Here is a 13896-nt window from a genome sequence, read left to right as displayed (position 1 = left end):
TAAAGAAAAATTTAATAAACACTTTAATTTTCAATGTTTCTACTGTTTTAAATTATAGTACACTAAATAAATATTCATTTTATAGCTTTATTTCATTCCCCTATATATTTTTAACTGACAATAAAAGAGTTTGTAATGTTTTGACACAATTTTTAAAGGTCATGGAACAATCACAATTTTTCCCATTAATCAGTGGGAACACTTGGCATGGTTTCAGCTTACATCGTCACTTTTATGGTGCTGCACTACTGTGCAAAGCTAGGACTGCCTTACATTTTTTCATTTGAGACTCACAAAAACCCTAGGGTGTAGGTATATGATCCAAATGTCACAGGTGAAGATCAGAGAAGTTAAGTTAAGGTCAAACAGCTTAGAGATCATAGAACTGTATATAAGATACCTGCAAATAGTAGGCACTCAAAAAAAGTTCCTTTCAAAATGATCTAAACATGGCTAGGTATGACTGGCGTCAAAGTTACGCTCTTTCTAATAAGTGACACAGCCTCCAAAAGTAAATATAAGTATTACATTAAATACATTCTAGAAGTAAAATGTATTATATATGGTAATTTTATCATTACATTCTAGAAATAAAACCTATTATATATGGTAATTTTATCATATGTGCCTACATGATAAATCATTTAGGAAAAGAAGTATTATTTAATAAATGGTATTTGGTTAACTGGATAACAAATGGGAGAAAAATCAAGATAAAAAAAAATCAACCCCAACTAACACTAAGGTTTGTGTATGAGATAAAATCAAAAGCTACATTATTAGTTGAAACTCTGCCTGACTCTTTATATCAAATTCAGTTCAAATGGGTCAAAAATATAACAACAAAAAGCAATACCATAAAGGATATAAAAGATCATTTGCTTAAGGTGAGAAACGTCTAACATGTCACAAGAACCAGAAGGCATAACTTAAAAGTCTGGAAAATTTGAACACACAGAAACTAAAAATTAAAAATTTACATATAGTAAAACAACATCTCAAAATTTAAAGAAAAATGACAAACTGGGGGAAATATTTTCAACCACATGATAATATAAAAGAACATATTCCCAATATACAATGAGCTCTTACAAACTGAAAATTTAGGAAGGAAAAAAAATATTAAAACAAAAAAAATGGCAAAAGGTATCTTTTAAAATGAGAATAGCAAAGCAAGTGGAAAGCATATAAAAGTATATTCAACTTCAATAATCATCTAAACAGCACAAATAAAAACTACAATTAGATATCGTTGCTCACTTACTTCCCACGTAAGCAACGTTGATCAAGGTCAGCCTGAAGGAGACAATCACAAAATACAAAAAGCCAGTATTCATAACAATGTTTTTTGTAGCACTTTTTGGAATAGTGAAAAACTGGAAGAAATCCAAATGTACCTCAACAGGAGACAGGTTAAATAAATTAACATACAGCTACACACTGGACTAGCATGCAGCCGATAAAAAAGATGATTTTTTTTTTGAACATGGAAGTATGTCTGCAACCATTTTCTGCCGCCATCTTTTTTTTTTTTTTGAGTTTTTTGAATGATGAAAGTAGGTTACAGAATTACATATATAGTGTGCTACCATTTATGTAAAATATGTGCACACTCTGGTTCTCCATTGATTTGCAGACAGTGTACAGATCTATGTGACTTGGCATTCTGAAGCACAAAACTACAGATTTGCACAATATATATGTTATTATTTGTTGGAACCACTTAATATCTTTGCGCCAAACCTAACAAACTGCGAGTTCTTTCAATGGACACTAATAAAAAATATTATTAAGAATAGGAGTTAACATAGTGAAATGTAGAAAAGCCATAGTTGGTGCAAAGAAGAGATTTGATCTACCCAAAGTCAGCCGCATGCAAATGAGTCATCTGAATATTAGTCTAAAACGGTGATCTAAATAATGGAAACTCTTCTAATACTGGCCACAAGTCACTATTAAGGCACAGGGATTATAAGGAATGGTGACATGAAACAAGGCTAGCTGTGACCTCTTACTTGTAAACAGTCCAGGATTGCCTCAACAGACCCCTGGAAATGAGACTCATCCAAACTTAGTACATAACTTTGGGATCTGCTACCCATTTTTTTGTTTTTGTTTTTATTTCAGCTTTATTGAGGGGTAATTGACAGAACTGTAAGGTATTTAAAGTGTGCATCGTGATAATTTGATATACACATACATTGTGAAAAGATTCCACACTCTTAGCAAATTATACAATACAGTGTTATCAACTATAGTCACAATTTTTACATTAGATCCTCAGACCTTATTCATCTTATAGCTGAAAGTTTGTACCCTTTTTACCAAGCTCTCCCAATTTCCCCCTGGCAACCACTTTTCTACTCTGTGTTTCTATGACTTCGACTTTTTTTTTTTTTTAGACTCCACATATACGTGATACCACACAGTATTTGTCTTTCTCTGTATGGCTTATTTCACTTAGCATAAGGCCCTCAAGGTCTATCCATGTTATTGCAAATAGCAGGATTTCCTTCTTTCTCACGGCTGAAAAATATTCCATTGTATACATATACCACATTTTCTTTATCCATTCACCCACTGATGGACACTTAAGTTGTTTCCATATGTTGGCTATTGTGAATAATGCTGTAATGAACTTGGGGGTACAGATATCTCTTCAATATTGCTACCCATTTTTATGTTAAACTTCCCTCACAGAGATCCCAGGGGAATCTTACCCTTTCTAAAGTTAATGTTTCTTTGAGGGAAGAACAAATAGATTCTGCCAAGTCACTAATTTGTAAACTTTGTTAGTCTCACCGAGCTTATTTTTGGGGTGTGAATATGCCTATTTTGACCAAAAAAAGGATTCAAATAATTTCTTTCAATCTTGAGTTTAATTTACTATTTATTTGTCTGTTTTTCAAGCCAACCCTGGTCTTGCAAAAGCAACACTGCAGGGTCTGTGGTTAGCATTATGTACAGGATTAAGTTATCAGAAGATGAAATAAGGTTGCTCCTGTTTTCCTGGGTCATCCTTGTGCCTACGCCATTTATTTACCCAATAAGAAATAGTACCCAAGCGTTGGCCCTGAGAGAGTACAGTCTGCCCTCTTTGTACCCTGCAGGCAGTTTCCTTCACAAACTGTCCTTTGATTTCTTGTTTTTAATTAGCACATTTTGCTTAATAAGTGGCATAATGGCAAAAGTCATTCTAAAGGTAAGTTCCTGAGCGCAGTAATTCTCCACATGGACATAGAATCGTCACCCTGGTTGCTAGTTGCATACTCACATCTGGGCAGGTAAAACAGAAAAACAATTTACTTTCTATCTTGGGTTTAAATAATTAGAGTAAAAGTAGGAAAAGGCAAATGATGCCTATTTGACCATAACGTGAAAAGTCATTTAGGAGACAGTGGTCTTTCAATTGGTTGCATCTTTTTTTGATCAAAATGGGTCTAAAAGTGGCCTAACTCTTCCCTCCCTGCCTCTGCTGTGAGTCCAGTGGTCAGAGCTGGATTTTGAGGGGACAGCCAGATGGAGTGCACCTTCCAGGTAGCTCAGAGCAAAGAGAGCCCAGAGTATGGCCCCAAGCTTTGAGGGAAGGGCAGAGCCGGGCCACCAAAGGGCGAACAAATACGATCCAAAATGCACAAGGAGAAATCTAAAGGAGAGGCACAGTCAAAAAACAGGTTCTGGGCCCAAATCTATGACGTAGCTTACTTTAGAACCTTAAACAGGTTACTTAACTTCCCTGAGCCTCAATTTTTTTCATCTATACCAAGGGGCAACTTGACCTGCTCTGTTGATATCATATGAATATATTTTGAAAGAGTTATTCAAATGTAGGGTCTTGTCTGTTATCAAGAACAAATATTTTGCCACTAAAATTCTCCTTTTTTTGAAATACTAGGATAGCGGGATGGCCTATGGAAATCAAATGTGTATTTTTCTTTTTTCCTATGTGAGAGGTGCAAGAAAAATCACCTTGAAACCTTTGAATTTTGATAACTTTCAAAAGCACCCCTGCATGACAATAGCAAGAGTGAACTTAGATTCCAGTTTTCCCTTTATTCAGATGGAAAAGCCAGGATGCCCATCGTCTCTGAAATGTGGGAACCCCCAGAGCTGTTAGACATGTGATGGGAGTGGGAGGAGGGGTATCAAGAGGGAGATACTGCATTTCCTGCTAAGGAGCAAGTGGGAGCTTGAGCAATGAACTGGAAAAAATGAGAGGTATAGCTATATTTGCACCTGGAACTTGTAGAACAGTTCACACGAGGATACCTATTTGGGAATTTCAAGAATTTCAGTGCCAGAATATGAGTGTCATGTCTCACAGGGGCAATTAAAGGAGGGAACAGAGGGTGGGGAATTTACTCAGAGGCTAGGGCATGTGCCCGGGGCGGGGTGGTGTGGAGTACTTGGAAGCCTTGGTGTGACTTGGGTTTTGAGGATTGCAGCGTAGGGTGTGAAGTGTGGGAGAGGGATGGGGAGGGGTGGTGGGCAGATGTGAAAGACCTTGAATGCCATACAAAGAAGTTTCTCCTCTAGGCCAAGTTTCTCCTCTGGGCCTTTGAATTATTATAAGCAAGCAAGTGATCTGATCAGAGCCAGGGGGAGGAGAAGGAAATTCTCTGTGGTGTGACAGTTAAAACGACACCAAACTTTTCTGCAATGCAATGTAAACATTTTCAAAAAACAAATTTAAATAATTTAAAAGCCCCAGAAGCCTAATGCCTTGGATATGCCGTTCATAACATTAGAAGTATTTGATAATTATTTAGATTAGATTCAGTGTTGTAAAAAAACCCAAAATTCAAGCCTCTTTAAAAACCAAAAACAGGGGCTTCCCTGGTGGCGCAGTGTTTGAGAATCTGCCTGCCAATGCAGGGGACACGGGTTCGAGCCCTGGTCTGGGAAGATCCCACATGCCACGGAGCAACTAGGCCCATGAGCCACAATTACTGAGCCTGCGCGTCTGGAGCCTGTGCTCCGCAACAAGAGAGGCCGCGATAATGAGAGGCCCATGCACCGCGATGAAGAGTGGCCCCCACTTGCCGCAACTAGAGAAAGCCCTCGCACAGAAACGAAGACCCAACACAGCCATAAATAAATAAATAAATAAATAAATAAATAAAAATTAAAAAAAAACAAAACAAAAAAATCATTTAATAAAAGCTTTGAGAAAGCAGGCAATGTAAGGACAACAGACAAGCGAGAGACTGCCTTTAAGTAGATGAGAGTAAAATTGAATGGGTTATTTTTCTTCTTTCAGCTTAGACATGTTTATTTAATTACACGCCTATCTATTTTAACACACTAGTGTGTTACTATATCATAACGTTTCCAATTCAAACTGAGACTTGCCAGGGGTATGGTTTAGCACTCCACAAAACAACTGCAGATCAACCCATTCAGGCAAACCCACGACCATGCTACTGCTTTCATCGTAACCCAAAGACTCCAACACCACAAAATGCTAGGAAATAGAATAATCCAAGTTAAGACCTCAAAGGGAAGCAAAAAGAGGAGTGCCAGAAACTAAAATATATGTTTCCCAAGAGCCATTGAGGTATAGGGAGACAGGAACACTTGTCCGTGGATATAGTTCACTTACAAGAGATGGCACAGGAATGGTCCTAACAGCCCCTGTAATAGGAAATATTCTGGTATGTAATTGGACTATCTTCCAATCTGTAAACGCAATGCTATAACATTTTGACTACTACATGTAACCTTTTATGAACATTCAGCAACCTTTGAAAATAATTGCCTTCTCCCAATAAGGAATCTGTTATAAAGTGATCAGGTTATATCGCTGTTTCCCATCCCACCGAAACCCAGAATAATGGTCCTTCATATAATGCACACGTTGTGAGAGCTGGCTTCTGAGCAAGGGACTTTCCTGCACGGTCATGTTAACACTGCCTTATGCAGCACCCAGGCCAGAAAGGCGTTATGTACACTTAAAACACATTTGTCACCATATGTAAAGACCTTAAATCATCTGGATCTGAAACAATTGCTTTCCTGAGGCAATATCAACTATTAATCTAACGACAGATGAAAGACAGTCGGCAAATCATCTTTCTCCGGTTTCTCTTCTAATCAGGGATCCTTTAAAAAGGCTTTTAAAAAAATTACCCTCAGTAACAAAAAACAAATGTCTGAATGGATGAAAACGAGGGTGCTGAATAGGTTAAGGTGCATCTTCCCATGGTCCATACTGAAAACATAATATTAGATAATGAACATTAACGCGGGTTTCTCATTCTCTATTTCAAATTAACATGATGTTCTTTCATTAGGCGAGAAAGCGCCAAAGTAAATCAAGCAAGAATAGACTCTTTCCCTAAATAAAATAAGTGAAGAAACATGATAGAGTAGGAAAGTACCAGATTAGCTACAAATTTTCCATCTCATTGTTTTCTGTAAAATAAAATTTTATAACAAACACGCTCCATACAAGCTGTGCCGGTAGGTCTCGCTTCCAAAAACACTCACAGAGCAGTAATAAAAACCAAGCATGAACTCTAGGACATCTGCTATGGCATTGTTATCAAATGCAATCATTTTGGTCACAAATCTATACTCGCTTCAACTTTTTGTTGAAATATTACTTTGTCTGCAGCATCTCCAATCTGGCACACAAGGACCGACAGATGCTCTGGTTTTACCTCAGCTTCATCTAACACGGCTTCTCATTATACTAGCTATAGCTCGGCAAACTATTCCTCTGTTCTGGAAGAAGGACAAAATGCCATCTGTCTCCGCACGGTTATCAAAACGAATACTGCAGTGTGAAGAAACTCAGCTCCAAATAGAAGAATGAGGGCGAGTTGCACCTTAGCCATATCCTATTACAAATTATATATATATGGGTGTGTATGTATATAGATATGTATATTTACATGTATACATTATGTATACATGTTTATCTTATATATATAATAGCATGGGCTCACCACTCAAGTTTTCCAATTATTCCATGATGTGAACATTTCCAAGCAAAAAGCATGTCTCACCTTTCCTAGCTCTATTTGTAACCCGTGCAGTTTACATCCCCTGACACTAATTACTAGCTAGAAGGCAAGAGAGCTGTGCTCCCGCAGCAAAAGATTCCAAGGTCATTCTGCAACCGAAAGCAGGTGGGAGCCTTAATGTAAAAATTGGGCTAGACTTAGAGACAATGTAGAGAAGGAAGGGCAAGTGAATTTCAATAGCCTACACCCCTGCAAGTCGCGGAGGAGGAGGGGGGTGTTTGCAGAGGAGAAGGAGGAGGAGGGCAGGGATAGGGGTGACACCACAGAAAGCCTGAATGCTGATGGTTTTGTGCGTTGTTAGCCCTGATAGTAGGAGTATGGCTGGGAAGGCACCAGAGGTAACCGCAAAGCAGACTCCTTATCCGCAGCAAAAGGTGGAACTTGAACTTTCTGTGCGACAGCATGTTTGACTTTGATTCCTATGCTTCATAGATTTGAAGCACAGAAATGGAAAAGAACTTTCAACCTGGAGAGGAATTTCATACTTCAAGACATTCAAGGAGCTCTTTAAAGCCAGCATTTTCTTCCGCGGAAGCGCTGCAGATCAAGACCAACCGTATTGAGGATCCTGAGACTTGGAGACTCTGACTTAGGGGATAGTCAACCCTTTACTCCTGAACCTCTTGACATTTAAAGTTGCCTGCTCAGGGCCAACAGTATATTCTCACTAGCTAGCAATCGATAGGTACCCAAGTCCTCTCGGAGTCCATTTGAGGGCCCTGTGGTTTTCAAACTAAGTCTTCATGTGAACCCCTAACCCCAGACATCCGTCTAAAAAATTGATGAGGATTAGAAATGAGAATGAATGCTGTTTTTTACTCCAAAGTCAATTGGTTTGGATCTGTTTACATAACCTTTTAATTCTATAGTTTATGTGAAATGAGATCCTGAAAGCCTTATATGAAAGCTATCAGTCCAATTCCCACATGGGTCAGTTAACTTCAGTCTGTCACATGTCACAGCCTCATGCTGTCCCCTCACCCCACTGAACCATCTGGCAAATGGTGCAGTTGGTCACCACGGGAGCTAAGGGGAAAATGTGGCCAGATCAGTACAGCCCATCCTCGTGGCTGTGGGGAAGTCAAGAGGGCCATCTCGATACGCACAGGACAGCCCGTTCCATTTTGCTGAATTTTCCTCTCCCACACTGAACTCCATTCACAGGCATAATTACTGCCAAAGTTGTCTGTGGTTCCTGTGCTCACCTGTAATTAACCTGTAAGGATAAACTTCATTGATTTACAATGATGCTAGTCTGTTTTATTGTGATCAAGACAAGAGAAACCCTTTCAAGAGAAAGGTTTGCCTCTACACAGAGGAACATCTGAAGGAAAAGCAAGCTCCTGCGCAGGGCTCGAAGTCTAGCTCTGCACTGAAGGTGCCTCAGGACAAAAGCTGCCATGGAGACAGGAAGCCCACTCAGGTCAGCCAGGCCATCTGTAAAAGTCCTCGGCTGCACCTTACCACCTTCCCCGCACTGGTCTCCGGCCACCTGACTGCTCCCCGCTCCTCTGAACTCTGCTTCCCTCCTGGACTTTACCTTTCTGTCTCTCCTCTAGCTCTTCGTGGCTCCTAGCCTTCTTTTTTTATCAGCCCCCTTGGAGCATCCCTGATACTCACTTAGCTTGCCTCTGGCCAATCGCATTGTGCTAGGCACAAAAGCAGGATAAAGCTGGAAGGGCTTTGGGTGGAAAGTCCTAAGATCTGAGCTCCAGCCCCACCTGAACTACTAAGAGCAGCGTGACATGAAGCAAATCCACTAGCTTCTTGGTACACATGCTTTCTCCTTTTTCAGACGGAGATAATTACACTGATCCTGCCTTTTTCGCAGGGATAAAACAGTGTCTGGCACAGAACAGGCACTCGATCCATATTTATTCACATATTGAAAGATTAGAAAGTGAGAGTGCTGTCTAGGCATAGGGTGATATTAGAGCATTATCGCCATAGCAAAAGATTTTAAATGTCTCATGCTTCTCAATATTTGCATCAAATCTAAGATGGTAGCAACTGCAAATTGATAAAGTCTTGCACATAAATATGGGTGCAACAACAATAGCTGATATTTATTGAGTGCATACTAGGTATCAGGCAATAGTCCAACCACATTACATGGATTAATTCATCTATTCCTCACCACAACTGCACAATATAAAAACTGTTACCTTGATTTTACTTATGTGGAAATTGAGGCTCCGAGAGGTTATGAAACATGCCTCAAGTCATCCGCACAGGGGATAAATGAGAGCACTGGGATTTTTTTTTAACATCTTTATTGGAGTATAATTGCTTTACAATGGTGTGTTAGTTTCTGCTTTATAACAAAGTGAATCAGCTATACATATACATATATCCCCATATCTCCTCCTTCAAGCACTGGGATTTGAGTCCACCACCGTCACTGGTTCCAGAACCTGTGTGTTTCCATGATGCCATTCTACAGCTGAAGATCAAAGTAAAATATGCAGCAGAAAATATAAATTAGCTGATCACAAACCAGACTTATGTTGATGTCATAGAATCCAATAACTACACGGAAAGCAGAAACCAACTGCACTTGAACCTCCCCAACACAAGAACTGCAACACTAGAGTCGTGATCCACAATAACCTTGATGACAAACATCCCTTTATAAAGCAATCCTTCTTTTTTGCTCAGTCCACGCTCGGGTATATTTAGGGCACCATTCGCTTTGTGTTATGTACAGTTTGCTGTATGTCTGCTGCATCGTTCCTTCATTCTGTAAGGCAGCAGTGGGAAGGTAGAAGGATCAGTCAACTTGGAGTCAGAAGAGCAGGGTTATGGTCCTGACTGGCACCAGCTACCTTTTGTTTCTCATTGGTTAATTAAGGAGGCTGGAACAGATTCCATATTCAGTTTCTGCAAGGGCTACAATTATATGGTCTTAGAATGTTGACGTTAATATTTATCCCCTGAGCCTAAATGGGCTGAGGGCAGAGTACGGGGAAGACTCAGTGTGCTGAAACACCAAAGAAGGCATTGGAAAACCCATAGAACCTCAATCCAAAATGGTCTGTAGTGTCAACCCCAACTGCTTTAAATTTCTCATGGCAATAATGGGATTTTGATGATGATGATGATCTAGCGCCACCATTTACTGAGTACCTACAATAAGCCTAGTATTTTACATACATTGTTTCCTTTTATCTCATAAGAACACTGCAGTGCAGGTATTATGATACTTACTTTACACAGGTGCAAAGTAAAGCTCAGAGAGATGAAATGGTTTTCCAAGGTCACACAACTAAGTGGCAGAGCTGGTACCCTACTCACTGGGCTTCAAACTCTAATAGAGGTGATCGTGTAACCTTATTCACCATTGTGCATCCAGTACCCAGCCCGATACCTAGCACTTACTGAAAGCCTAATTCGACCAGTGCCTGTTGAATGAAGAAATAATTCCAAAATTTGTGCTCTCACCACTCTCCATGCTGTTTTTGTCTAAGACCCATCTCTAACTCTAGCTCCAGATATTATGTTAGGCACTTTATATATGATAGCTCACATAATTCATTTAGTGAAACTTCGAGACAAATATAATTATTCCCATTTTAGAATTGAGGAAACTGGAACTTGCTAAAGGTGAGTGACTTACCCAAATCTACAAATAAATATAGGTAGGGGCTTCCCTGGTGGCGCAGTGGTTGAGAGTCTGCCTGCCAATGCAGGGGACACGGGTTCGAGCCCTGGTCTGGGAAGATCCCACATGCCGCGGAGCAACTGGGCCCGTGAGCCACAACTACTGAGCCTGCGCATCTGGAGCCTGTGCTCCGCAACAAGAGAGGCCGCGACAGTGAGAGGCCCGCGCACCGCGATGAAGAGTGGCCCCCGCTTGCCGCAACTAGAGGAAGCCCTCGCACAGAAACGAAAGACCCAACACAGCAAAAATAAATAAATAAATAAATAAATTTATTTAAAAAAAAAAAAGAATTACTATTCAATTAAAAAAAATAGCTAGGAAGCGGGAGAATCTGGAGAGTTCCAAATCCTGCCCTTATTACAAGATATTCATGTTATCTGTCAATTATGAATTACTATTTAAGAAAAAGAAGAAACTTCCCTGGTGGTCCAGCGGTTAGGACTCCACACTTCCACCAGGGGGCGCAGGTTCCATCCCTGGTTGGGGAACTAAGACCCCACATGCCTCGCGGCGCAGCCACCAAAAAAAAAAAAAGTAATCCTTGTGGAACATGACTTTAAGTGATGGAGTGGTGTCTTTTGAGTTCATTTTCAATTTTGCTGCCATCCACTCCCCCCCCCCCCGTAAATGCAGACACACATGCCAAGGCTATTGGCCTCTTGGGTTTCAGGTTTAGCGTCATTTGAAACCCACACTGCAAACACCCAGCCCGGCATCACTCACTCAGAGCACTGCCATGAGAATCACCCAGTGAGAATTGAGGCATACAAGGGACTTGCGTGCTCTTTCAGTTCCTTCCATCAATTTCATGTATTTCATATTAATATAAAAGCAGGCACATTCATGCTGAAAGACATTTAATATTATAAATTCAAATGGATCACTTTTTTGGTCTTCACTGGGTAAGAAATGAATAAAAATAAAATGTATCTTTTATTTCCCATATACTCCAATTTTATAAAACTGTCAATGTTGGTTATTTAGGATTGAGCGAATAAATAATTTCCATTGAAATGGTACGAAAAGCAAAAGCAGCATTAGGAGTTTCTCAGGTTGTCACTGATTAGCTTTATAGAAGAAAGTCCCAGACATCACACACCCTCCACAGGGGGTCCTTTGGCATCTCCAGCACCATGCTACTTACATCAGCAAATAGTGCTTATAAGAAGTATACAATGGCAGACCATGTCACATCATCATTGAGTCTGATCGGGGTGCCTACTTCTGAATGAGGCCACTCATAACACAATCCAGGGACACTCCCACAGTGTAAAATCTCTTCTCACACTGTGGCTTGCACCGGTGCCAAAAATACCGTGTAGCTGTCTCACCTCAGCCCTGCTGTCCCCCATACTCACCCTGTCCTCAGCTTGACAGCAGAAGGGCTTGCTCTCCACCCCCATTCCCATGTCTGAGCTCACACACATCTTTACACCACTCAGCTGACACGTCTATTTCTCCCACTCAACTGAAAGCTCCTCAAGCTAGGCGCCCTCTTCTGTGTATCACTGGGCCTCTGTGTCTAGGCTCTGTGGGTCTGGTACCTCCTAGTCACTCTCTAGCACATCATCCTATTTTCATCATATGTTCTTGTTCATTCATATATTAAGCTGTTTACTATCACTAGTGTTTGAATTCTATAAGAGCAGACACCTTGTCTGGCTTATTCATTTATGAAAGCCCAGCAACTAGAACAATGCCTGGCATTGAGTGGGATTCAGCAAATATTTTTTATTAATACTTTACCTTTAAGTGATAGCTGGAGTGTATAAGTACTTAACATACATTAAGTATGTTAACATACTTAACATATTAACATATTCATTCATTGCTTCTCACAGTGGCCCTGTAAGGTGGTGAGATGAATTGGGAGACTGGGATTGACATATATATGAAGACTGAATGAATACATGTGGACTCTCTAGACACAGCTCATCCCTTTTTTCCAGTCTTCAAAGCAGAAAATTCAAAAAGGCATTTCAAAAGCATGTCTTTACCGCAGCTGCCTGGTTAAATCTGCTCACTTCCCATAGAGGCCATCTTTTTGCTCCAGTAAGGCACACATCTGACAACATGAGTTTACCTTTAAAGTGGAGTGTCTCCATTCCGAATGACAAAATGAGATGGGCAGGAGGAGTGAAGAACTGCAAAGCAAACTGTGATCCAAAATGAGAGGTGAGGGTCAGGCTCTTCGATTCGATCTTATGCAATGCTCCATTTAGTTCTTGTGATTTGCATTGTATATTTAAGCACAACGGTTTGGGTAATCTCTTCTCAAACCATTCATTCATTTGGGAGTTATTCCTTCTCATTTTTATTTATGCAATTATAATATCTTAAAATTCCAAGGGATCTTGATCCCAATCTTCTACCCAGATTAGAGTAGAAAGAGCATGATCTTTGGCACCATGTGGTAGGCAAAATTTTAAGAGGACCCCCAGTGACCCACAGCCCTGTATAATCTCCTCCTCTTGAGTATGAGTAGGACTTGTAACCTATTTCTAACCAACAGAATATGGCAGAGGTGAGAGAATTTTGCCTATGTAACTAAGGTCCCTAATTAGTTGACTTTTAGTTAGTTGGAAGGGACATAATCCTAGGTGGACCTGACCTAATCAGGTGAGCCCTTTAAACAGGATCTAGACCCTCCTGGAAATCAGAGACTTGAAGGAGCAGAGACTCTGTTTCTCTCCATTGCTGGCTTAGAAGAAGCAAGCTGGCATGAATTCTGCCAACAATTAGAGCTTGAGAGTGGGTCCTTCCCTAGTTGAGCTTCCAGATGAGAATGCAGCACAGATGATACCTTGATTATAGATAGCCTTGTGAAACCTTGAGCAGAGAACCTAGCAAAGCTATGCCTGGATATCTGTCCTACAAAAACTGAGATAATAAATGAGTGTAATTTCAAGTTGCTAAGTTTGTGGTAATTTGTTACACAGCAACAGAAAATTAACATAGCATCATATACACCTGGGGTCCAACACTAGCACCACCTCTTTCTATGTATGTATATCACTGTGGACCTTAGTTTCCTAATCTATGTAATGGAGATTATGCCATTTATCTTAATTTTTTTTTGAATTTTATTTTATTTATTTTTTTATACAGCAGGTTCTTATTAGTTATCCATTTTATACATATTAGTGTATATATGTCAATCCCAATCTCCCAATTCATCACACCACCTTACAGGGCCACTGTGAGAAA

The sequence above is a fragment of the Balaenoptera borealis genome (assembly GCF_965194805.1).
Source record: "Balaenoptera borealis genome assembly, chromosome: X".
NCBI classification, from domain to species: Eukaryota; Metazoa; Chordata; class Mammalia; order Artiodactyla; family Balaenopteridae; genus Balaenoptera; species Balaenoptera borealis.
This window is presented reverse-complemented; position numbering follows the sequence as displayed.